Source organism: Plecotus auritus (assembly GCF_963455305.1).
Source record: "Plecotus auritus genome assembly, chromosome: 9".
In the NCBI taxonomy this organism is placed as follows: Eukaryota; Metazoa; Chordata; class Mammalia; order Chiroptera; family Vespertilionidae; genus Plecotus; species Plecotus auritus.
The window spans coordinates 142,578,814-142,605,074 of NC_137783.1; the positions used below are offsets into that span (position 1 = coordinate 142,578,814).

Genomic DNA, 26,261 nt, shown 5'->3' on the forward strand with positions numbered 1-26,261 from the left:
TTGCTCTCCCCTCCACTCCTTTACTTTGAATTTATATTAGTTCACACAAACACTCCATCCATGCTTTTGTTCCAGCCCTCCGGTCCAGTTTAAGAACCCATTGTGACACTCAAGTCAAAAAGTTTGCCCACCCCTGCTTTAAAAAGTCAATGGGCGTGCCACAGTTTCTGTCTTTAGATTTATAAAAAAATAAATAAATAAGTATTAGAACAGTGCTGGGATCCCTTTAGACATAGGGAGCAGGGTCTTCGTCCACATTCTGTGTCATAATTTGTCTCTGGTTTCAGAGTCAGCTCTGCATGTGCCCAGAATTGTGCGTGTGGGGGTGGGGTGGGGGGGAGTGGGTGTGTTTGAAAATTTTATTTAATAATTTGTTTTTAATTTTGTTAACTACAGTTTACATTCAGTATTATTTTGTATTGCTTTCAGGCCAGAATTTTCATATATTTACTGAATATTGTTTCCATTAGATTTTACCTCTGAATTCTCTTTCCTTATTGGGAGCCCAAAAACAGTCCAAGATATCTCACAGGTGCCCAGCTCTTTCTTACAGGTAAACTCCACTTTTCTTATCCTTGTCATAGAAGAAAGTCTTCCAAGCAGATGAGGAGATTAAATAAAATCCCATTAGGGTCAGAGTAAGAACAGGGTAGGAGCAGAGAGAGTCCATACTGATGGGGGCAAGGGAGGGAAGAGAAGCAGTCCCAAATGTCTTGCTTTAAGAGTACAGAGTATTAACATGAAGAAGAGAGCTAAATCAAGAATGTTGCTGATGTTCATGGAGACATGCATGAACCTATAAGAACATAAGTGCGACATAATGCTATACTTCTCATAATGATTTTTTAAAATACTCTTTTTCTTAATTTCCTACCCAAACTTCACAAGATAGTCATAAAAACATAGCATTATTCCCTTCTACAGATGAGAACTTTAGATCTATTCCCTAGTCATCCCATTTAAGATCCCTTGGTAAATACACAGCCAATCTTGTATTAAATAGTGCCATTTTTTTCTGAATATTGAACAGGGACCTCCAGAAGTTAATATTCTATATTGCAGGCAGAAAATTGCAATGCTCACCATCTAGAGCATTGAAGCTCGGGCAGAACATTGGCTGATAACTTATATGATTTTTCTCTTAAAAGACTCTGGACAGCATGTTAGTCAGCAAATAAGTGCAAGAGGCTATTTGGGTCCTCAGGAATGAAAGGAGGAATTTGAAAGGACTATTGAGTTTGCTGAATTTTCACAGTGGATCAGCAGAAGTTATTTGTTCCAGGATCCCGGCCACTTGTGCTATGTTCCAGGGTTCTCGGTTCAAGAGCTCTGAGCCCCACTTTCTCATCTGTAATCCAGCCCTTTCTGAGTGAAGCACTCAGGAATACAATGAAAGCCAAAAGGGTTAGCTGGCTTCAAGGCTGTGTCAGTATCACCTCACATTCTAATTTGGAGGAGACTGCATCGGAGCATGAGAAGGAGGCTTACACAGTGTTAGTAGGGAATCTGAGACACTGAACAAAGCAATTGTTCTCCCATGTGTGGAACAAATGGGTTTTTCTAAAGAGAAGTAAAGTGTTAATCAAGATTTTGTAGGCAGAGTCACAATAAATTGAAGAGCTTCCTGGGTTTCTGAGCCCTTCCCTCTACCTATGATTGCATGTCCGGGTTTGCCAAAGCAAAGAAGAGTCTTTGTTGAATTACAGTTGGCAGTTCCAAATGTGTTTTAAAGTAACTTTTTGGAAACAGAAAGAACATTGCATAAGTTTAAGCAAAACCCATATATCTCAGAACAGGGTTTTGGCCCAACTAGTCAGATTCCTGACTCTCAGAATTAATTTTAGAGTGTGATTCTGGCCAAAGAAATAATAAATATGATGTATTTATTTCCAATCTTTTAAAAAGTACATATTTACCTCCTGTGATGAGGATAATACATGATCACTATAGCACATCATGGAAAAAAATGAAACTTTTAAAAAGAATATGAAAATCATCTCTTATAGTCTTTTATATCTTCCTTAAAAAAGCAGCCTTTGATTTTTAAACTATCCTCTTCTAATTTCTTGTTATATCGCTCCACATACAGTCACATATCCTGAACTGTCTGTATGAGTTTGTTCTCTCTTTATAAAAATTGCATCTTTCATGTGTCAGTTTCTGTATCAATGAAAGTACTCTTTTAAAACATGACTTCACATTATTTTTTTAAGTATGGATGTAACACAAATTAAAATGTCATGGCAACTTAACTTGATAAACTTAATTTGCCGTGGTTATGTGTTGTCCACACAGCCCTATTTCTGAAAGTAAAGCAGGCAAAAAGTCTCACCATCTAAGATCCAAGGGGCTGGGGGATGAAAAGTGATTCCTGTGTTGTCCCCAAGATTCTCTGAGCCAAATCTTTGGGGATCAAGCTGAAGAAATGGTTACAAACAAAACAGGGTTTCTACAATTTTTGCTGTTGTCTAATAAGCCCCAGACAGTCCAGACCCCAAATCAGTTCCACTGGTAATTTAAGCTGGAAAAGAAATTGCAAGTGATGGTGCCAAGCCACTGCCAATTATCCAGGTGACTCACCTAGCTGCCTAGGATCCCTTTATTATTGCATCAACCACGCTGTGACACAACCCTGCATTTTGCATGACTGAATTGGCTAAGCTATTTTGTTACACTGAGGCAGGGTTCATCATACTTGAAATGGCCCCAGTTTAATCAGAAATTGGGCTTTTAGCAAAGCGATCTCATAGTATTAACATCCCCATTATACCAAGAACCCAAGGTCTTGGTGCTACTGAAGTAAGAATGCCCTCCTGATACTTGGCGGGATAAATCAGCTCCCATACTGACCCCAGTGATTAGAATAATGCAAATGCCTCAAGTCTGATTTATAGAGGGTTTTAAAGTGATATAGGAGCCAAAATAATTATAACTCTCTAAATCTTTCTTACTAATTTCCAAAGTAATGGAATAAAACTGATTATAAGGAGAGGTTGCTTCATCACATCTTCTCTGATAGAGTTATTCTATTCCGAGATTTATAAGGCAATCTCTAAGTTGTTTCTGTGTAAACAGGACATGTGAACATTCCCTAAATTTACATGCAGGCATGGTTGGTGCCAACGGGATCCTATGCCTGGTAGAGTCATTTTCACACAATTGCTTAAACAAGAGCAAGGGTAAGCTATACTGCTATTGCCCTGATGTCCCATGGACAGGAAGCAGAAAATTTACTAGCTCCTCACCTGTGTTATTAGGCCTCCTTATAATTAATGTCTAGCTATTTTGGTGTGGATCTCTGATTTTTCTATTGGATGGATCTCTAAGACTCTTGATCACATGGGACTTGAGATATATTAGCATGCAGCTTTCCTCTGTGACTATGAAATAAAATTGAACAATTTAAATACATGTTATCCTAGGGTTAGCCTTGATTGTTACTAGTAGAACAAGGAAGAATTATATTGAAAGGACCAAAATTGCTCAAAAACTTTGGATTGCACCGGGATTTTTGGAAGGTTCCTTGTTGCCTTTCTATACATGTTATTTATGCCACATTTTCAGAGGTGGTAAAAAAAGATAAAGTCCTTGCGGGTTTTAGCCATTGGTTCATTTTTATCTAATAGGTATCAGTTGAGTATTCCCTATATCCAGTAGCATGGCAGGATGTTTAAAGCCTGAAGATAGATGGTGACTTATAGGGACACCTTTCAGAAGTGTAAACTATAATGGGGAAAATATGCCTATGTAACCACACACAGCTTCGGCATTTTTACTAAGTGATAAGATAAATTATAATGGGGTATATTCAGGGATTCAGAGAAGGTGAGGGTTGCTATGAGTTACAAGTATCCAGGAGACCTTTCTTAAGGAAATGGGATTTAATTTGGACCTGAGGCGTGGCTGGTACATACCTTTGTCTGTCATGTAAGAGTCAGGAAAAGAGAAAGCCTTGGTAATAGATTGAAAACTCTTGCTACACAGTGATTGGTCTTTGGAATATGCAGACCAAATAATTTGTTTTTCCATACTTCCTTTATTTTTCTTCCACAAGAAAATATTTTCTATATTTTCTAAATAGAATCCCTCTCTGGAGAACCTTTTTAATGTACTATGTTTTGAAAGTAGGATACTATCTCAATTATAAAACAAGGGGAGGTAGGGGATGGTGGGGTAAGGGGGGAGAGATCAACCAAAGGTCTTGTATGCATGCATATAAGCATAACCAATGGACACAGACACCAGGGGCTTGAGGGCATGAGTGGGGGTGGGGGTGGGGTCAATGGGGGAATGAAGACACATATATAATACCTTAATCAATAAAGGAAGAAAAAAAAAGCTATAATAAAGACATTTGTTATTGGTGCAGGAATAAATAAACCTATGAGAAGAATGAAAAAAAAGATCCAGAAATGTATCCACATCTTTGGAAATTTGATTTATGACAGAGATGGCACTAGATTTCCCACAGTTATCACACACAGAAGGTAGGGAACAATATTAATTCTGCACATTGCCAGAGATCTGCAGTTACCAAGAGCCACACCGTGGCTAATGATTTACCATTTGCAAAGACTGTCTTTCAGTAAATCCTAAGAGTGTATTTGTATATTTTTTGGTATCTACAAAGTCTATTATGGTTTATTATTATATGATTTATTACATTAGTAACTTGTTAATACTCAGTGGATAAGTAATTTTCTTCTTTGTAAGATTCAGAATAAAGGCAGGGTACTTTGATATGCAAAAAAAAGAAAGAAACATCTTAGAATCATTTTGTTTCAGAAAGACCTCTTTCTTAATAACTCTAGTATATTAGTACTGTAGTGTGGAGAACACTATATTTACCCTGCCTTTAAGAAGCTGATTTGGAAACTGTATAGAAGCAAAGGCATCTGTGAGCTACCCACTGGGCAAGGGAAAAATCATGTGTGTGTCGGGGGGGGGGCGGCGAGCTGGTGGTTGGGGGTAGGAAAGAGATGTATGCCAGGGCCAGAAGGAGTTATGCTGAGATGCCTGAAATAAAACATTGACTTACAAGTACAGGAATACATTTAACAATTGCTTGTGACCTACTTCTGTATGTACTGACTAGCTCTTAGGATCATGGACAAGGGGTATCCCTCATGCAGCTCCTTGGACCATGTTCTCAGCTTCCCTTTAATCATCAGTGCATCCAGTGGGCTTCATGTTGAGCTGTCTCAATAAATTACTGGTATTTATAAAACTTACATCTGCACTGCTGGAGGGGTGCCCCTCAATTCAAGCAACATGTCAATTCTAGAAAAAGTGAACACAATCACTTTAAAAAGGCAACAGAGCTCAGAAGAAGAGCAAAAGTGTGAGAACCTCTAAGTCAGCATCTATTTCATGGTACATATCGATATGGAATAAAAAAGGGGAAGGAAACCTAAGTTTCAAAACCAGTGTCCAAAGCCAGTCTGCATGCTTCCCAAGTTCCCTAAATAAAACCTGAAAATGTTTTCTCTGTGGAGAAAGTCTTGTTATCTCAACAGACTGGACTCTGGAGACACAAAGGCTTGGATCCTGTCCCTGCTCTGTGGTCGCTCTCTGTTCTGTCTATATTGCATTGCCACTGAGGTTGCTAATTTCACCATTATTTTTTAAAATATATTTTTATTTCATAGAGAAAGAAAGAGGGAGAGACAGAGAACCATTGATTGGGATCCTCCTGCACACCCCTTACTAGGGACTGAGCCTGCAACCCGGGCATGTGCCCTAACTGGGAATCAAACCATGACCTCCTGGTTCTTAGGTCGATGCTCAACCACTGACTGAGCCATGTCAGCCGGGCAATTTTCACCATTGTTAAAAATCAGAACGATATTGTTCACCTTAAAGAATATTGGAAGGATGAAAAGAATAGCATGTAAAATATCTTGGACAATACTTGAATCTCACATGTGAAAAATTAACAGTCACTAAATTTTCTAAGCAATTGGTAATAAAAAATAAACATTCTGCCCTAACCAGTTTGGCTCAGTGGATAGAGCGTCGGCCTGAGGACTGAAGGGTCCCAGGTTCGATTCCGGTCAAGGGCATGTACCTGGGTTGCGGGCACATCCCCAGCAGGGGGCGTGAAGGAGGCAGCTGATAGATGTCTCTCTCTCATCGATGTTTCTAACTCTCTATCCCTCTCTCTTCCTCTCTGTAAAAAATCAATAAAATATATTTTAAAAAATAAAATAAAAAGAAACATTCTACCAGTAACCATTACAACAGATTTTGAAGTAATTACTATTATGCCCATTTCACATTTAGAAAATCGCGACACGGAGACATTGAATCTTTCCCAAGGTAATAGAGCCAGGAAGTAACTGACCCAGAATTTACACTGAAGGCAATTTCCCTCCAGAGACTAAACTCCCAGGCACTCTGCTCTACTAAACAAATAGTGACTATCAGTTGTATTATCACCACTACTTCTAGTCTTTGTCCCATATCTGGGTATTGTCACATTTGATCCTTTTATTAATTATATATTAAAAAAACACACCTTAATGTAGCACCTTCTTTTAGTCTTTTCACCTTTTAATGATTAGTTGCCTATATGGGATTCCCTTACTTGCTGCACAAAATTATGGCTATTATAAAGATTCTTCAGCAATTTAAGATCCAACTTAAAAATATGTAAATGCAGACATATTGATTTTTCTATAACTCTAGGCCACAAAACAAATATCTGTACAATGTATGTACATAATAGAAGCCTTGTAAGCACATGCTAGTGACCTACTTTCCTCCTAATATGTTTTATTTCTTAACTCTGTACTATTTTTTACATCAGAAAAATCTTTTTTACTCTCCCTTCACTTCTGATTTCCTGTCAGCTAACAAACACAGTAGAATGCCGTTCATGTTGCATGATGTGTGTGTCAGTATTGAACCCAATTGTCTCATTCTGGGCAATATGTCTCAATGTAATCTCCATTTCTTTATCTGGAAAGAGTTTTGGAAAAGAAGTCTTCCCTCCACTTGTAGCTTTTTATTTGAGAGCTTAGCAGAAATAACATAAAACAATTCACTAAAAAAAATCAATGCACAGTTTACGTCCCTGTCTCTGCCCTCCAGATTTTGTTATATGTTACAATGGCTTTATTTCTATGAAGAACAGTGCAGAATTATTTCCATTACTTTTTCTCTGGTGCAGCTAATATTTCACCCCAGTGGAAGGATATAGCATATCCTTATCCGTGCTTATCTGGGATTCTGCACTGATTCATGCATGTATTCATCCAAAATATTAAACAGCCTTTAAAGTGAATATGGTACATTTATATATTCTAACAAGAAAAGATGCTCGATATATATTAAGAAAAAAGTGGAAGTTGAAAAGAAATATGTTTATCAGGATCTAATTTTTTTCAAAGAAAAAAAAAGTAAGATGACTCCATATGTACGTGTATTTGTAGAACAATTCTGGAATGATATATTTCAAAATGTTTACACTAGTTACCTCTGAGAAATAAATTAACTTGGGTATGAGTGCAATGAAGGATGTGATGAAGCATTCTTTGTTATTTATACACTTTTGTATTGTTCAGTCTTATATAGATTTTTAGTATTGTCCAGTTTTGTATTTTATAGTATTAGTATAGTAATTAAACACACACACACACACACACACATACACACACACACACACATATCATACCTGTTATAGGATTCCCTGTGTATACAAAGATCAATGGAATTTTCTGAGCTTAGTGGTATTATCATCTAACTGATAGAATAAAACAAGTGAGCCCTGGCCAGTGTGGCTCAGTTGTTTGAGCATCATTCCAAGCAACAAAGGGTTTCTGGTTCAATTCCTGGTCAGGGCACATGCCCAGGTTGCGGGATCTGTCCTGGTTGGGGTGAGTACGGGAGGCAATCTATCAATGTTTCTCTCTCTCCCTCTTCCTCTCCCTTCTTTTCTCTCTAAAATCAATACAAATATATCAAAAAGAAACAAGTGAAAATGATCATTACAATACAAAGGGAAATGTGTAATGAGTTCTATAAGACAGGTGCACATATATTTGAGATTAGGGGACACTTACATCTCATTGTGAATATAAGGAATAAATAAATGCATACATGAGATCTGATTAGGAGAAAAACACTTTTAGCAGGCAGAGTTATTTAGCTTGAAGGAATGTGTCTTTTCTCCTGTTGTCAGTGCTAGGATATGGTAGGGTCTCAGTAAATGCCGGTTCTGAGAAAGAGGAAAGAAGGAAGGAAAATAGGGAAACCAATGGAATAATCATCAAGGTATACAGGTTTAAAGCTGTGTAAGATATAGAGACTATCTCATTTCATGCTTTAATGCTCTTCAGAAGAGCAGTATGAACCTAGTGTGATGGTCTCTCCTAAGTGGGGCCAAGGATGCCTCACCACAGTGACACCCAGAAGCTTTTATTTGATCTACTTTTATTACTAGAAAGCGAATGGTCTACTCTTCAACCATCATTTTGGCAACAAAACAACGTTATAAGAGGAGTGAAGTTTTTCTTCTGGTATAGACACCAAGTGGTATATTTAGTACTGGAACCTAGAATTTCTGAGTTTTTAGAAGTTCTCAGTACAGTTGTCTTTTTTTTTTCATTGAGTAAGATTCCAAACAAAAGAGCTAGTAGGTTCAAAAGTATGGGACTTGAAGTGTTTATTTATTTATTTTTATTTTTTAAATATATATTTTATTGATTTTAGGGAGAAAGGGAGAGAAAGATAGAGACATCAATGATGAGAGAGAATCATTGATTGGCTGCCTTCTGCACGCCCCACACTGGGTACCAAGCCCACAACCCAGGTATATGCCCTGATGGGGAATCAAACCATGACCTCCTGGTTCATAGATCCATGCTCAACCATGGAGCCACACTGGCTGGGTTGAAGTGTATTTAAATATGAAGTATATTAAGAAACAGTGGACAGTTCAGATTGAATAGAACATATAACTTATATTAGGGAGCCATAAAAAATTCAAACTTTGCCCTAGCCGGTTTGGCTCTGTGGATAGAGCATCGGCCTATAGACCAAAGGGTCCCGGGTTTGATTCCAATCAAGGGCATGTACCTGGTTGCAGGCTCCTCCCTGGCCCGGGCCCTGGTCAGGGCTCCTGCAGGAGGCAACCAATCAATGTGTTTCTCTCACATCGATGTTTCTCTCCATCTTTTCCTCTCTCTTCCATTCTCTCTAAAAATCAATGAGAAAATATACTCAGGTGAGGATTAACCAAAAAAAACAAAACATTCAAACTTTACCTCAGAGCCATATAAGAAGATGAAAGCAATGAGATACACCCATCAAGGTGCTTCACGAGGTTGGACAAGAGATAACTAAAATCAAGCAAAAGGGACCAGATATAACTTCCTGCCTGAAACAATATTTTAAAAATATAAAATATATGACATAACGGTATTAATAGATTGAACCTGAAACAACAAAGGACACTAACTATGGAGAGACAGTGGGAGAGAGTTGAGAGAACCAAGTGTGAGATCTACAATTGTCTCAGCATCCGGCCTGCTATGAGTTTGCAGAGTCTGGTGTGAAGAGTGGGACTCATGAAGAGAGCTGGGATGCAGGGGACTAGAGCTCTAAGGAACAGTATCAGAGAGGAGGTTGCTGCAGAGAGAGGCAAAGACAGAGACAGTGAGAGAAGAGCACTATAGGGATCTGCAGAGGTGTCTCCTCGACTTCTCAGCTGACCAGTGAATGTGTGTGAAGAAACTACTGTGGCTGGGAAATCATCCTGAAGGAGAGACAGGAGGATACCTGGCACTCACTCTTGGTTAGGAATCTTTCTGATGCCAACAGCTAGAACAGAAAACCTCATGATTCATGAAGCCCCAGGTGGAGGGCACAGAAAGGACTTGCCTCTACAGGGACAAAATTAGCCCCAAATCACACAGGGCTCTGTTACTGGCAAACGGATTAAAGTAAAATTCAAAAGAATCCTATAATTTCTTTCTTTTTTTCTTTTGTTTTGTTAATCTTCTCTCAATGATTTTTTAAATTTATCTTTATTGTTGAAAATATTATAGATGTCCTCCTTCCCCTCCCCCCCATTTTACTTAATTTTATACCAATTCATTTGGTAAAATGGGGGGGAGGGGAAGGAGGACATCTATAATATTTTCAACAATAATATTATCTGTGTCCATGGGCTATGCATACAGGTGACTCTCTCCCCACCCCTCCACCCGACTCCTCCCTCTGAGATTCGTCAGTCTGCTCAATACTTCTATGCTTCTGGATCTATTTTGTTCATCAGTTAAAAGAATTATATAATTTCAAAGAAACTTCACTGCACCCCAGAACAAAAAACAAACAAACAGAAAAAAACAAAAGCAAAAAGCAAAAAAAAAACTAGAATTTATTTTAATTTCCTAAGTAGTTGTCATTCTTTCTCCATTTTTATCATAAAGGTTATATTGTTAATTTGTTCATCATTTTAAAATTTAGATTTAAATATTTTCTATAAACAAAATTAATTAGAAACCAAAAAAGTTCACATAAAAACAATTATAAATTATAAAGATATATTTTTCTAACCCCAATTTCATAATTTACCTAATAACAATTTATACTATTTGCTTTTATTTCAAACATAATTAATTGACAAATATCTTGCTCTGATAAAAAATACTCAGTCTGAAAGTAGTCTGACCTCTTCCTTGGGGCTTCCTTGGAGGTGAAAATGATGTGGTTTTGTGCTCCATAAATCTGTCCATTAAGTACAGGGACACAGAAGAGGAGCAGACTCCTTTCCCTGTGGAGGGTAGATTGCTTAACTTTCCAGTTGATCTAGGTGTTGATATTTTCTATACCAGCACTGCTTCCACTTTATCAGCAAATATTTTTCTTGAAAGAACTTCTAAAATACTTTATATTCATCTTCATGCTCATGACTGTTACCCGTTTTATGAATTTTAAAATTGGGGTCAGAGGAACTCTAATGCATACTATGTAGGGTATGATTGTGTTCAACTGCTTATTATGTTTATGAGTTCATACAGTATACTTAAAGGTTATCTCGCCCTAACCAGTTTGGCTCAGTGAATAGAGCATCAGCAAGTGAACTGAAAGGTCTCAGGTTCCATTCAGGTCAAGGACACCTACCTTGGTTGCAGGCTCAATCCCCAGCCCTGGTCAGAGTCAATGGAGGAGGGAACCAATTGGTGTCTCTCTCTCTCTCTTTGTCTCTCCTCCCTTCCACACTCTCTAAAATTCAATGGAAAAAAAATCCTGGGGTGAGGATTAACAACAATAAAAAAGATTATCTTGATTTATTTCCTGTAGTAATTAGCCAGAATGAATTGGTATAAAATTAAGAAAAAAAAATAGATGTTTCCTTGGCTGATTCAGTAGGATACTGTGAGTAGAGGAGAGAGATGCAGGGGTGAATGGGGCTGGGGAGAGCATGGCCATTGAAACAGACAAAAGGAGCATTAGTGCCCCAATCAACTTGCATAGCAACACTGAGAATATGCACTTGAGATGAATAGGAAAATGCAGTATACACACACACACACACACACACACACACACACTCACACACACATGTGTGTGTGTGTATAAATTTACCATCTTTTTTGTTGTTGATAGGTCTTGACTTAAGCTCCAAACTATATGAAATGGTCTTTCCTGGAGCATAATTTCAAGGGAAAAATTAGCAAGTGGTTGGATCAAACCTATCAGGTGTTTGCAGAATCATCGAGGGCCTGAGAGCTGGCTGACTGCTTTGGAAATCTCCCCTTGCACTGCTGTGCTTTCCAGATCTACTGGGAAAGGTAGCTGCCTTGAGAACCCATCTCACTCCCCCAGCAGAGGCAGAGAGCTTTTCAGAGACAGAGGTTCTAGCTAAATCATCCAGAGTAGCCTTTTGCTAATAAAGTCAGCAGACCTCAAGTCATTTAGCCGGTCAGTTCTTTCTTTTTTTATTTTTACTATATTATTTTTTTTAAAAAAAAAATACATATTTTTATTTATTTCATAGAGGAAGGGAGAAGGAGAGAGAGATAGAAACATCAATGATGAGAGAGAATCATCAATCCGCTGCTTCCTGCACATCCCCCACTGGAGATTGAGCCCACAACTCAGACATGTGCCCTGACCTGGAATTAAACCATGACCTCCCGTTTCATATGTTGATTCTCAACCACTGAGCCATGCTGGTTGGGCTAGCTGGTCAGTTTTTTAATGCCAGAGGCAACTTCTTTGCCTCCTTTCCATTGAAGCTGGGGGTGAAATGTATCTGCATTTTGCAATTCTTGCAGATTTATGTTTTGGTATTGAATGTGACCCCCCCTCACAGGGGAAATCAACAAAATTATTCTTGAAAATAAAAATCTCACAATTGATAAATGAGGATAAAATATCTTCTCCTTAAGCTATATAGTCCAACTCTATTAAAGAGGCACATGTGAATGCTAAATGCTTCTAGCTTTTTTAATAAAGATATTAATAATAAAGCTTAAACTGTTCTGCAGCTAGTAATACAATATTCTTTTTGTTTACTTCTGGAATTATTTTCTCATAATCAAATGATTTTCAAAAGCATTCTTTTCAACTCATCCAAGGGAAATAACATTTATGGGGTAGCTAATAGGTGCTAGACGTAATTGTGGGTGTTTATGTTCAGTATTTAAGGCAACCTTAAACTCCTGCTATTTCAGCTAAGATACTGAAGCTGGCTGAAATTAAGCATTTTAAATCAAAAATATGTCTGGAAGTTGAGATGAGGAAAAAGGAGGCCTACGTAGATGATGACTTGTGCCTAATCTCTATAGATCTGACTTAATAGGTCAATTTTTCATCCATTTTGATTATCTGTATCAAGCCTGTTTATTTGTTAGGAGAGAAATGCATTCCTCGTTAAAATGAGGAGATTAATGTGTGTGAACAGCCCAATGAACTTTCTAGATGGGGAGATAGTTTTGAAAACACTGCCTTCATCATTTTCATTCACCCTCCTTCCCTTGCCAATTGAAGCCAATTTCCAATGGCGGAACACAACTTATATCAGAATCTGTGTGATGTCTTTAATGTCCCATTTAAAAGAACTGAATACAGCATCTCTTGGGGCAAACCAGGAAGCTTTGTTTAAATGGTCCCTGACTCTGCTTTAAAGCTTCCTGATATTACAAAGAAACCCAACCGTAGCCAACAAGTGAGTTCTTAGAATTGCATTTTCTTTGGCAGGTAGATGGTTTTGCTTAGTGCTGGAATGGAGGGTAATAGAGAATAATGGTTAAGAATATGGGTTTTGAAGTCAGGCAACTGAGAATTGTAACCCAGTACAGTCATTTGTGTGACAGTGAGCCGGCTACTTAATCTCTTCAAGCATAAATCTGCTCCTCTAAACTCAGAGGGAGAGAATAACCTGCCAGCCAAGATGCTGTGAGAACAGAATATTACAAGTGTGTGAGGCACTTAGCACAGCACCTAGTACTCAGCTACTGAGCATTTCCTACTCATGCTGCACAGGTATCACCTTATAGGGAAAACCTCCATGAGATAGGTGTGTTTTTGCTGGCATTTGACACTTAGGGAAACTGAGGTTTATAGAGGGGATATATAAAATATGATGAGGGTCGCACACTTAGGCCAGGATAGGAATGGAGGTTTCTGTCTGCTATGGGCACCTGAGCTCCTAAGCATGCTCCTATTCACTTTTCACCTGTGATCCTCGTGGCACCAGGAAGTAAGTAGGTATGTAATTTTCAATGTAGAAAATTAGTAATATAGGCTCGGGGGCGTTAAATGACTTCAATGGGCACGTGGTTGGTAAGTGGTGCAGCTAGGATTAGGACCCATGTCTGTGTGATACGATCTTGTCTTTACTACTAGTATCTCCCTCTCCTTCACCTCCTGGGGTTCTCCCTCTGAAGGTGCTCTGTACCACAGGACTCGTTCTACACTGTGCACATCCCCCACTGTCTCTGCCCAGCGCGAATCCTCCAGTGACTCCACATCACCTTCAGAGTGAAGCCAAACATCCTTGTAGCACTTGCCTGGCTCTATGTGATTGGAGTCCTGTCCCTTTCTAGTCTCACCTGTTGTTGCAATGCCTGCCAGCACCTTTGATCATGTCCTCTCACCTAAGGCACTACTTGTAACTCCCCAACACTTGCCATGTTGCTTTATGTCTCTGCATTGGTTCCTGCATGGAATACACTTGACCATCTTGTCCACCCTGTGACTTCCTATTTATCGTTCAAAACCCTCTGAAATCCTTGTCCACAAGTAAAACTGAGCATGCCATAGTGTGGCCATCAAAGTATGTCACTGGGCTCGCTGCTGGGAGCATAGATGATTGACAACTCTAGCTGCTGCTTTCAGTATCCACCAGGGCTTTTGCTGATAGACTGTTTCCATTGGGCTGCTCCCAGCCAATGACTGCTACTAGCATAGGCCTGTTGCTATGAAACGCAGACACCTGTAATGGACAACAACAGCTCAAGGACTTCCCACGGTCTTGTTCAACCTTTCTTAGAATGGTGCTGCTGCTCCTGACACTTCTGTCCAACCTTATGACCTTCCCTTCTCCTTCACACTTGTTAGACTTCTACTGTAGTCTGAAAGTCTTTCTTTCTCTTGAACATTTCACCTTTATCATTTACAGATATTTCCCCCAATAAATTGATTAAATGTCTATTGCCATCTTAGTATCTGCTTCTTGACACTGAACTCATATAGCCATGTGGTGTCCTTCTTGATTGTGTACACATACCATCACAAATCAACATTGTGTTTATTTATCTCTTTCCTGATTAGATTATGAGGTCAGTAAAATCAGGAGAAAAGTTATACTACTTATTTTATTTTTAGCACTTTGCTTGGTACTTAGTGGATATTTAGTGACCACTTGGATAAATGAATACTAAAAATATGATCTTACCTAACTTGAGTTTATTTGGGTTAAAACAAGTGAAACTACACCTCAGCTAACACTGAAAATTAATCTGAAGATACCTGGAAGTTAGCTCAAGGTCACTAATGCTAAGTTTGTGTTTTGTAATATCACCATTTAGCTTCTGTGTGCCCAAAATATTTCCTTGAGTTCAAATGAGTGTTCATGCTTATAAACTAAATTCAACTAAACTTGAAATCTTGAAATTTTGTGAATATCTCTCATCACTAAATGAAACAGCCTTGATTAATCACTCTAAGCATTTCAAAATATCTGTCAATTAACCTATATTTAACATAAGCATGCGTAAAATCTATATGGGAGTACTCATTAGTAGAAAAGCATATTCTTGGAGAGCTATAAAATCACACAGTAATTCTTCTTAATATTTTGAGTTAGAATTAGGGTATAGAATGTTTCTATTTATTACTGCTAAGTTCATTACAAACCTCTTCTGATCCATACAATAATATAACTTATTTGGGTTTTTTCTCTTAAGTTATGTCATGTTTATATTTTTATTTCTGATAAAGAGTAAGAAATAATGAAATACTCCATTTATAATTGAATTTTATTGTCACACAAATTATACTGATTTGGCAATCTAACTCTGAAATCCTATGTCATTGATTGACTCCAGCCAATTTTATTCTTTGTTTCAATCCACTTTTTACACTTGGGTTCTCTGGTTCATATGTGATCCCTTCAGCATGTGTGGTGTTGATCTTGTACCATAGTTAATGATAATAATAACTATTATTTACTGAGTGATTATTATGTGCACAAAAATTATGCATTAAACACTGTCATCCATATCTTCCAAATGAGATGCTAAGGATTCAATAAGTAAACAGCATGCAGACCATTGCACAACTAGTAGCTTGACCACTAGTGACTGGAACCCAGGTCTGCCTGATTTTGGGGTATCTGATCTTGGTTTAATTGCCTAGTGTTTTAACTACAATGTTGGAACATTAATAAATGAAATACTTTAATATGAAATTAAAAGCATGCAATGGTCTTCTAAGAAACCTGGTGTTTATTATATAAGCAATATAGAGTCATTTGGGTTTTTAAACAGAGGAAAATAGTATAATTTGATATGTACTTAAAAATATGAAATGTAAAGGATGAGAGATAAAGCAAGAAAAAGAGATGAGGAAACTAGTTACTGACAAAGTCTAAGCAGGAAGTGACTAGGGTCTGATCTAGGAATGTAGGCAAGGGCATGAACAGGAGGGGAGGATTGGAGAAACACTTCTAAATGAACAGCAGCCTTTGATGAAATTGCTTAGTTACCATGCATCTGTTTACTCCTTGGTAAAGTAGAGATAAAAGCTTTTTGAAAGTGTTACCATGAGCTTCCAATAACAGTATATTTTCATATACTTCTCTGGTACATATTATGAGTCCAGGCACTTTCGTAAGTACTTTTCATATACAGCAGACCTCAATTTATTATGTGCTTCACTTTATTTCACTTCGCAGATATTTTGCTTTTTACAACTTGAAGACCATCCACCAGTAAAAGGATTATGAATTGCTGAAGGTTCAGATAGTGGTTACCATTTTTTAGGAATGAATTATTTTCATTTAAGCTATGTACACTGCTTTTTTAGACATAATGCTATTGCACAGTTAGACTATAGGATAGTATAAATATAACTTTGTGTGCACTGGAAAAAAATCATGAGCCTCACTGTATTGCGATTCATTTTATTGTGGTAGTCTGGAATCGAACCTGCAATATTTCTGAGATACGCCTGTACTAAGATATTCCTGTTTACTTCTCAAAACTACCCCCGTAGGTAATCATTATTACCATTTTACAGATGAAGAAACTGAGACATGGTGAGGTCAAGTAAAAAGTGATGGAGCTGTGATAACATAAGTTTATACTAATAGCATATATTACATGTCTGATACCTAATGTATGCTTTATAAATGACTATAAGTAGCCACCTGAATTAATATCCTATAGAAGTAGACCAAAGCGTACTCCTTTTTATAGCAGGGTAACCTAGCATGATTTAAAATTTATTTGGATCCTCATGGACATAGCACAGGGACTGTTTTTTTTTGTTTTGTTTTGTTTTTGCGCTGGGGATACAGTGGTGAATTAAATAAACCCAGCCTTGATGACGTTTTCCTTTCGCTGGAACAGATGTTCTGATGATAAGGTGATTGAGTGAAAGAATAAGAGTTGGAAAACTATGTCTAAATTGCTTTCTGTAACATTTTTCCCCCTGAAAACATTTACTCAGAAAACTGCCACAGGAACAAGGCTCTGCCACCTTTCTCTACAAATTTGTTCCAGATCCTTTCTTGAGCCCCTTCCCTTTCCATAGAATTAACTTTAAACTCTTGACTGTTACAGATCCAAACTAGCTACAAACTAACTTTTGACTTTCTGTTAAGTCCTCAGGTCTTAAAATAGTGCCTAAAACAGTACTTAAATAGTATGTGCTGAATGAATGAGTAAGTAAGATCACTTTTCATTTTTTTAAGCTACTAATCTCTTATATACAGTAAGATGCTTTTTGAGGGAAAACTAGAGTGTTTAAGAATTAATTACTAACTGGCATGTGTGCTAAGATTTATGGTTTTGAAAAGAGGACATAACAATTTAAAGTGATTTATTTTTATTTTTTTTCTTTATAGATTAAGGTATTACATATGTGTCCTTATCCCCCCCATTGCTCATTTAAAGTGATTCTTAATAGTCTTTTATAACAAGCATTAAGGACAAAATGTTTGGCTACATTTATGTGACCACTGAAACTGCAGCATCTCCATGAATTTCAGAAGTGTCATTATGCCATGTATTTATAAAAATTATATTACATTTTCATCCAGCCAGTATTGCTCAATGGTTAAGCATCAACCCATGCACCAAGAAGTCCAGGGTTCCATTCCTAGTTAGGACACATGCTTGAGTTGTGAGCTCATTTCCCAGCAGGGGATGTGCAAGAGGCAGCTGATGGATGTTTCTCTCACATTGATATTTCTCCCTCCCTCTCCCTTCCTCTCTCTCTAAAATCAATTAAAAAATCATCTTTAAAAATTACGTTCCAATTTCAAAATTTCTATCAAACAATTTTGTTAAAATATTAATTGTTCAATATAAATGTATTACTCAGTCTTATACTATGTTCAACAAATCATGAGAAAATTGCCCCATGTTCTTCCATCTTACCCTTGTATGTGGACACATATATAGTATATACATAATTACAGAATATATGTCATTTTTAAAGTTCCTCTTTTTACTTGATATTATACCATAAGCAGGTTTATACAGCACTGTGTAATTATATGATTACTATTTTAATATTTTGATGATATTTTCTCTATGTGCCCCAACCCTATGCAGCCACCCACTGACTCACCCTCAGTAGAGTTGTGTAATTTTCTTAATTCTGGATAGCCTCTAAAACATGCATCTGCAAGATAAAATCAATAGCTGGAGAAAAACTTGAAACTTATACAATTGCATAGTTATCGCCATCCTATACAATAAAAGGTTAATATGCAAATTGACTGAATGGCAGAACAACCAGTCGCTATGATGTGTACTGACCACCAGAAGGCAGATACTCAATGCAGAAGCTGCCCCCTGGTGGTCAGTGCGCTCCCACAGGGGAAGCACCACTCAGCCAGAAGCCCTGAGCCAGGCTCACAGCAAGCACAGTAGAGGTGGCAGGAGCCTCTCCCGCCTCCGCAGCAGCACTAAGGATGTCCAACTGCCAGTTTAGGTCCCCTGCTAAGCTGCCTAAGCCGGCAATTGGACATCCCCTAGGGGCTCCTGGACTGTGAGAGGGTGCAGGCCAGGCTGTGGGGAATGCCCCTGCCGCCCGAGTGCACAAATTTCATGCATCAGGCCTCTAGTTTAAGGATAAAGACACACAGTGAGGGGTTTGTGGTAGGGAGAGAAGCCAGGTGAGAAGAAAGGTAGCATGCCAGGTGGAAGTTATTCAGCTCTGATAGTAATCATTTGATCTGAGACCATCATTTAACTCTTTTTCCTCAATTTCCTCAAGTCTGTCTCAGATTATATTTTCAGGGACATCATGTTTATGTACCTAAGGCGCCTTACCTCCAAGCCAATTGGTACAACACAGAATCAAAATAAATCAGGTAATGCACTTATGATAATACCAGGCACATTGTATATGTCCAACCTATGCTCCCTACTGCTGTGATCATGCTTATAATAATGGTTTGTTCCAAGCTTCTTCTCTGGTGTGGGACAGGCAAATCCTAAAACACTGCCTTGGTTTGTTGTCATGTAGAGTGAATTATCTGTAAGTTTCCTCACCCTTCTCCTGGAACTTTTTTTCTGAGACAGTTCATAATCATTGTGGTGCTCTCATCTAAAGGAAGAAAGGTCAGAGGGAGATTACTTTTTTCTTTTCCTGCCAGAAGAGCTGTTTATCAGAAGGAAGCAAATTGTCGGAACTGGAGGAGGATGTAGGCCTGCCTGTTCCTTCATCTTCGCCCCCTTCTGCCAAAGCACAATCACTACTGATGGAACGTTCTCAAGCAATTCTTATTAAGTGACTCAGGCAGTGGCACTCCTAATTTGATTGATATTTGTCATAACCATGTTATTGGCTCTTGGTAATCACAGAGTGATTACTGCTGCTACTACTCTCCACCATTATAATGAGTCAGTTCATGGAAGCGATGGCAAAGAGGAGTGAATTACAGTGGAGACTAATGCTTCTTAAGTAATTGGTAAAGTATAAGTAAGCAGGTCCTGAAGATGTTACCATAGTATCAGTTACTCTATTTTTTAATGCATTATTAGGCTTGCAGATATTCCCTGAACTTTCTCAGCTAGGTGTAGGAGTGATTGGCTTTTGGCACTCTGCTGTGTTATCTCAAATGTTGTATTTTGGGGAGTAATGCACAACATAATGGCTGGAATTAACAATACTGTATTGTATATTTGAAAGTTGCCAAGATAGTATATTTTAAAAGTCCTCACCACAAGAAAAAATTATAACAATATGAAATGATAGATGCTAATTAAACTTACTGTGGTAATCATTTTTAATAGATACACATATCAAATTATGTTGTGCAACTTACACTTAGGTAATGTTATATATCAGTTATCCTATATAATAAAGATGTAATACGCAAATGGTCGTTATGCCATCAAGCATAATGACTGACTGCATAATGACCGGATCACGGATCAGCAGGAGGGTGGGGAAGTGAGCTACAAGTGGGCTGCGGAGAGCTACAGGAGGGGGCAGGGCAGCAAGCTATGAGACAGGGGTGGGGCACGGAGGGAGCTACAGGAGGGCAGCAGTGAGCTACTGGTTACAAGCTGGTGGTGGAGAGCTACATGAGGGGGCAGGGCATCAAGCTATGGGGAGGGGGGGTAGGAGGTGGGGGAGCTACAGGAGGGCAGGGCAGCAGGCGGAGAGCTACTGGAGGGTGGCAGCAAGCGACTGGCGAGCTACTGGCACATGGATTCGTGCACAGGGCTACTAGTATCTCAGTAAAATGGAGGAAAAAAGAAAATACTTTTTAATAAAAATATAGTTTTTGTGTCTCAAAGCTGCCTAGATTGGCACACCATTTTCAGAATTACTAGCTGTGTGTCCTTATGCAAATTACTTAATCTCTCTATTCCCATTTCCATTTTTAGATGGAGATAATTATAGTTTCACCCACACAGAATTGTTTGGGAATTAATGAACTAATATAGGTTATCACTGATATTAATATCTGAGGTATAGTAAGTGCTCAAAAATGTTCAATTGTATAGTTGTCATTATTAACTTCTTTAATAGAATATAACTTTTTCCTGGCTTTACAAATTAAGCAAGTATGAATAGCCTATGTTTAGGCATTACTAATAATAAAATTGTAGAAAATGTCCTACTTTAGAATTCACGAAAACCCAAATTAATTCTGAGTTCACCATGAATTAACTTTATGAACTTGTCAGCATTTTAAACATAGAGATGGAAAATGTGGTCATATTTTAGGTCCATTTTGGATATATTTTGAAGTTAGCAGCTATCAAATTTGTTAATTTACTTGATATGGGGTATGGGAAAAAGAGTGGAGTCAAGATGACTGGAAGTTTTTTGGAATGAAAAAATGATAGGATAAATTTTCCCTTCTCTTAGAACGGTGGTCGGCAAACTCATTAGTCAACAGAGCGGCAAACCATGGCTCGCGAGCCGCAGTTTGCCAACCACTGTCTTAGAAGAAATTACAGGAGGAGAAAATTGGTATTGGGAGGGACTTTAGGGTATGCTAATTGTATATTGCCTGTTTGCATCGAAGTGGGGCTATAGAGTAGACGACTGCTTGTAAATTTTGTGCTTATACAGAGATCTGGCCTAATATAAAAGTTTGACAGTCCCTGGTGTATAGATGATGATATTTAAAGTCATAAACCTAGATTAGATCTCAAAAAAAAGTTAGTGTAATAGAAAATAAGAAAATAGGAGATGTTCAAGATGTAAGCCATGGTACATTGTATTATGACAAGGCTGGAAAAATGAGAAAACTTCAGAGGAGACTACATGTAATCAATTGAGGGCAGAAAAGTAGAGAGAAAGATGCTCTGGAAGCAAAAAACAAACAAACAAAACAGAAAGAATTTTCATTGAAAAAAATATCAGATTGGTATAGTGAAAATTCCTGACTATAGCAATACTAAATGGCAGATTTACTCCACAATCGAGCAAGGAACAATTCTACATTATATTTGAACTAGAGGCCCGGTGCACAAAATTCATGGATGGGGAGTGTGTCCCTCAGCCCAGCCTTCACCCTCTCCAATCTGGGACCCCTCGAGGGTTGTCCGACTGGTAGGATCTGGCCTAAACAGGCAGTTGGACATCCTTCTCACAATCCAGGACTGCTGGCTCCCAACTGCTCGCCTGCCTGCCTTCCTGATTGCCCCTAACCGCTTCTGCCTGCCAGCCTGATCACCCCCTAACCACTCCCCTGCCAGCCTGTTTGCCCCTAACATCCCTCCCCTGCAGGCCTGGTCACCCCTAACTACCCTCCCCTTCAGGCCTGGTCACCACTAGCTGCCCTCCCCTGCAGACCTGGTCCCCCCCAACTGCTCTCCCCTGCAAGCCTGGGTCCCCCCCTACTGTCCTTCCCTGCAGGCCCAGTTGCCTCCAACTTCCCTCCTCTTCTGGCCTGGTCACCCCTAACTGCCCTCTCCTGCAGGCTTGATCGCCCACAACTGCCCTCCCTTGCAGACCTGGTCCCTCCCAACTGCCCTCCCATGCTGGCTATCTTGTGGCATCCATCTTGTGTCCACATGGGGGCAGTCATCTTTGACCACATGGGGGCAGCCATCTTGTGTGTTGGAGTGATGGTCAGTTTTCATATTACCATTTTATTAGCTAGGATTAGATAGGCTAGAGGCCTGGTGCATGGGTGGGGGCTGGCTGGTTTGCCCTGAAGGGTGTCCCAGATCAGGGTGGGGGTTCCCTTGGGGTATGGGGCGGCCTGGGCGAGGGGCCTATGGTGGTTTGCAGGACCCAAGAGGAGGCCCTGGTATCTGGGATTTATTTATCTTCTATAATTGAAACTTTGTAGCCTTGAGCAGAGGCCTGGGCCCACCAAGGCAGGTGGAAAGCTTGGCTTCCTCCATTGCTGGGGGGCAACCCAAGCCTCCTGCTCTCTCTGTGGCCACAGCCATCTTGGTTGGGTTAATTTGCATACTTGCTCCTGATTGGCTGTTGGGCATGGCTTGTGGGTGTAGTGGAGGTATGGTCAATTTTCATATTACTCTTTTATGAGATAGGATATGTGATGTACACAGGTTAGATGGTGTTTAAGAAAAAACATCCTCACAGGTAAAACATTTTGCCTGTTTTCAAAGCTCAAAGGCAGGTAGATGGAATTAGAAACACTGGTTATAAGTTTCATAACAAATGACAAGCAGTGGACGGTGGGACTTTAGATGAGGTAGAGATTAATTTTGACTGACAGCTTTGAGGGAAAAGGTGATATTTGAGTTGGGTATTAAATAATCACTTTAAGTCTGTTGGGAGGTAAATGGGAAAGAACAAATATAGTGATATTTCAGACAGATAAGATAGAATGAGCAATGCCATAAAATGAATGAAAAGCCAAGGATGATCAGGAATGAGGGATACATTCATTTGACTAAAATAGTGTGCAAAGAAAGATGAGGCCATACTAGCAGTTAGTACATTTTTTTTCTTTATAGAAAAATCTTGCTGTACAGTCCAATAGAAAGAAAAATTCATTAAAGCAAGCTATTTATCCAGAACTAAATATTATGATTACTATCATTTTTTATAAAGCCTTTTGTATTCTTGGAAAAGCCTCCAGCAGGACATACTATAAAATGAATGTACACTTGGATAAATATATAGAAACATAAATTGTTCCCTCTGGGTTACTCCATTAGGTGGATTTTAATTTCAAATAATTTTGCTTGAGTTATTTTCTAACTTCCTTAAGTGTAATGCCAAGTTCAATTTCATCTCTTTCCTAGACATGGTTCTCTGTCTTGTGAGGCTGCAAGATCACCCAGGGAGAGCGAGACCACATGAGCTGGAAACTCTGATTCACTGAATGTATGTGAGTACAACATTCATGACTATTTTATAAAAGGAGAAAGAAAAATCGTCTCCTGTGTGACTTAAAGTGCATTGGAGTAGACTGTGAATTAATATGGTTAATTACTGGAACCTTGTCATAGGCGAGCTCTCACTGGTGAGAGTGGGGTTTGTGCATGCACCTGGCTCCATTTCTCCTCAAAGTGCACATGTTGCATTTTTGCCTGGAACCACTGTGTCTCTCATAGCTGTTCTGCTGCTGGTAAAACTGTGAAAGCCTGCTTTCTGGCCACAGCTGTATATATATTCCCACTTATTCCACTCCTACTGAACTCATAATTTATCCTCCTGTGTCTTTCTCTATCATCCTGGTCTACCAGATGCCACATTTAGTGTTATTTGCCTCCCTGAATCCGTCAGCCAATTGCACTGGCTTCTCTCTAACCCTCTTGTTTCCTATCAGCTTTATCTCCTGCCATGCTTACCTTGCCAATGGCCAAGTTCATGTTTATTTGTGTAATTATTTGATTGTTTTATGTGTCTGTCACTAGCTCAAATGCTCTATGCAGGCAAGAATAGTGCCTGTTTGCTGACATAGCAAAGACATTCAACATTTTCATGCTGTGTGACCCTGCCTGGTCCTGAGTGGAATTAAGCCACTTAAAATGTCCCAGTCCTTTCATGGTTGTTCAAAATCTCCATTCTTCTTTAATGTAAATCTTCCCCAGACTTTCTCCGTTTCAAATGAAACAACTTTCTACTTTCTAGAAAAGATGAGGCTATTTGATGTGAACACTAATTTTTTTTTCTTTAGACTTTACATAATCTCTCTATATAGTCTATTTTTTATATGCTAAAATATTAGATTTTAATCCTAACACTTTATATTTCTTTACCAACTTTATTAAATCAATTATTCATTCCTGCTTTACATTTCTCTATTTTCCCGGTTTCTTTCACACAGGCAAAACCAAACCTGCTTATGTTAACTATCCTGGAAAAATTCAATCAATTAAAATCAGAACAAAACAAGCCTTCTTTATCTCTCTAGTCTCAATTTCCCCCCCTCCAACTTAGTCTATTTTTACCCATTCAACAATCTCTACAGAACTGTCAATGTCCTTTGCCAATTTATGAGAAATTCCACAAGAGAAGGGACTATTTTTATTTTAGTATTCAGTATAATTTCAGTACCAAGCACAATATCTAAAATGGTAGGGGCTCAATAATTGAGTTCATTTTTGTCACACTCTCACTTCCCACTCTTTATCTAGGTGTTAAAAATTTGCTTCAAGCACTGCTTAAATTATGCTTACCAAGATAACTGACCACACTAGTTCCCTTCTCTGTTATTCATCCCTCAACCATATTTCAAATTCTCCTCCTAACACCTATGTCATAATCTACCTTGATTATGTGTATATTCCTCTTCTTTTCTCAGCCCCCACAACTCTTTTTAATTTTTTTAAAAACATTTTTAATGTACATTTGTCATATAGTATTATATTACTTTCAGTTGTAAAACATAGTGATTAGACCTCACTATACACCTCATGATGTGATCACCACAGTAAATCTAGTAACCATCTGTCACTCTGCAAAGTTATCGTATTATTGGCTATATTCTCTGTGATATACACTGCATCCCATAGCTTATTTATTTTAGAGCTGGAGGTTTGTATCTGTTATTTCCCTTCCCCCTTTTCACACATCCCTCCACTCCCTCCAACAGTGTAGGAGGGTTTCATTTGACCTACAAATGAAACCCTTACCTTTCTTAGAAGGGTTTCTATTTGTTTACTTTTTGATAATAGCCATTTTGACAGGTATGTGGTAGTATCTCATTATGGTTTTGACTTGTGTTGACCTGATGATCAGTGATGTTGAGCATCTTTTCACGTGTCTGTTGGTCATCTGTATGTCTTCTTTGAAAAAAAAAATGTTTATTCAGGTCCTGTGTTTATTTTTTTAAATCAGACTGTTTGGGTTTTATATTTTTTTGATGTTGGATTGTATGGGTGTTTTATATATTTTGGATATTAACTCCTAATCAACTATATAATCTGAGAATGTCTTCTCCCATATAGTAGGTAGTGTTCTTGTTTTGTTGATAGTTTCCTGCACTGTATAGATGCTTTTTAGTATGGTAAAGTCCCACGTGTTCATTTTGCTTTTGTTGACCTTACCCGAGGAGGCAGAACCACAAAAATGTTGCTAAGATTAATGTCAAAGTGTTTACTGACTATATTTTTTTTCTAGGAGTTTTTTGGTCTCAGGCCTCAGAGTTAAGTCTTTAATCTATATTGAGTTTATTTTTGTATATGATGTAAGAATGTGGTCCAGTTTTCTTTCTTTTTTTGGGGGGGGGGGGATTTATTTGCCCAGTTTTCCCAATACCACTTATTCAAGAGACTGCCATTTCCCCACAGTATATTGTTGCCTCTTTTGTCGTAGATTAATTGAACATATAAGCGAAGGTTTATTTCTGGGCTCCCTATTCTTTTTCGTTGATCTTTGTGTCTGTTTTGTGTCAGTATCATACTGTTTTGATTATTGTAGCTCACAACTCTTAACAAAGGCTTACTAATGACTAATGACTAATGACTTTAATTAATAGCTTTAAGTACAGAAAGATTCTCTAAGTTTGCTTTGACTACATTAGTATTACCTTTGATAAAATAGTTTGTCTCTGAAGTAAAAATGTAAAAAAATGATGGAATAACATTTTTTAAAACATTTCAAATGTAAAGTAATTATTTAAAAAA

General features: G+C 38.3%; 1 protein-coding gene across 12 annotated transcripts in view; it reads left to right on the forward strand.

Moving 5' to 3' along the window:
- Positions 1-26,261, forward strand: part of LRRC4C (leucine rich repeat containing 4C) — a 1,012,843-nt gene that overhangs the window by 409,540 nt on the left and 577,042 nt on the right. For 8 of the 12 annotated variants that reach the window (XM_080642544.1, XM_080642555.1, XM_080642549.1 and 5 more), the window contains exon 3: positions 23,433-23,518. The exons of 1 other annotated variant lie outside the window; for it this stretch is intronic. The gene's annotated coding sequence lies outside the window, so the exon portion shown is untranslated. The remainder of the gene's footprint in view (positions 1-23,432; positions 23,519-26,261) is intronic. 3 more of the 12 variants (XM_080642543.1, XM_080642548.1, XM_080642545.1) reach the window with 1 other exon arrangement.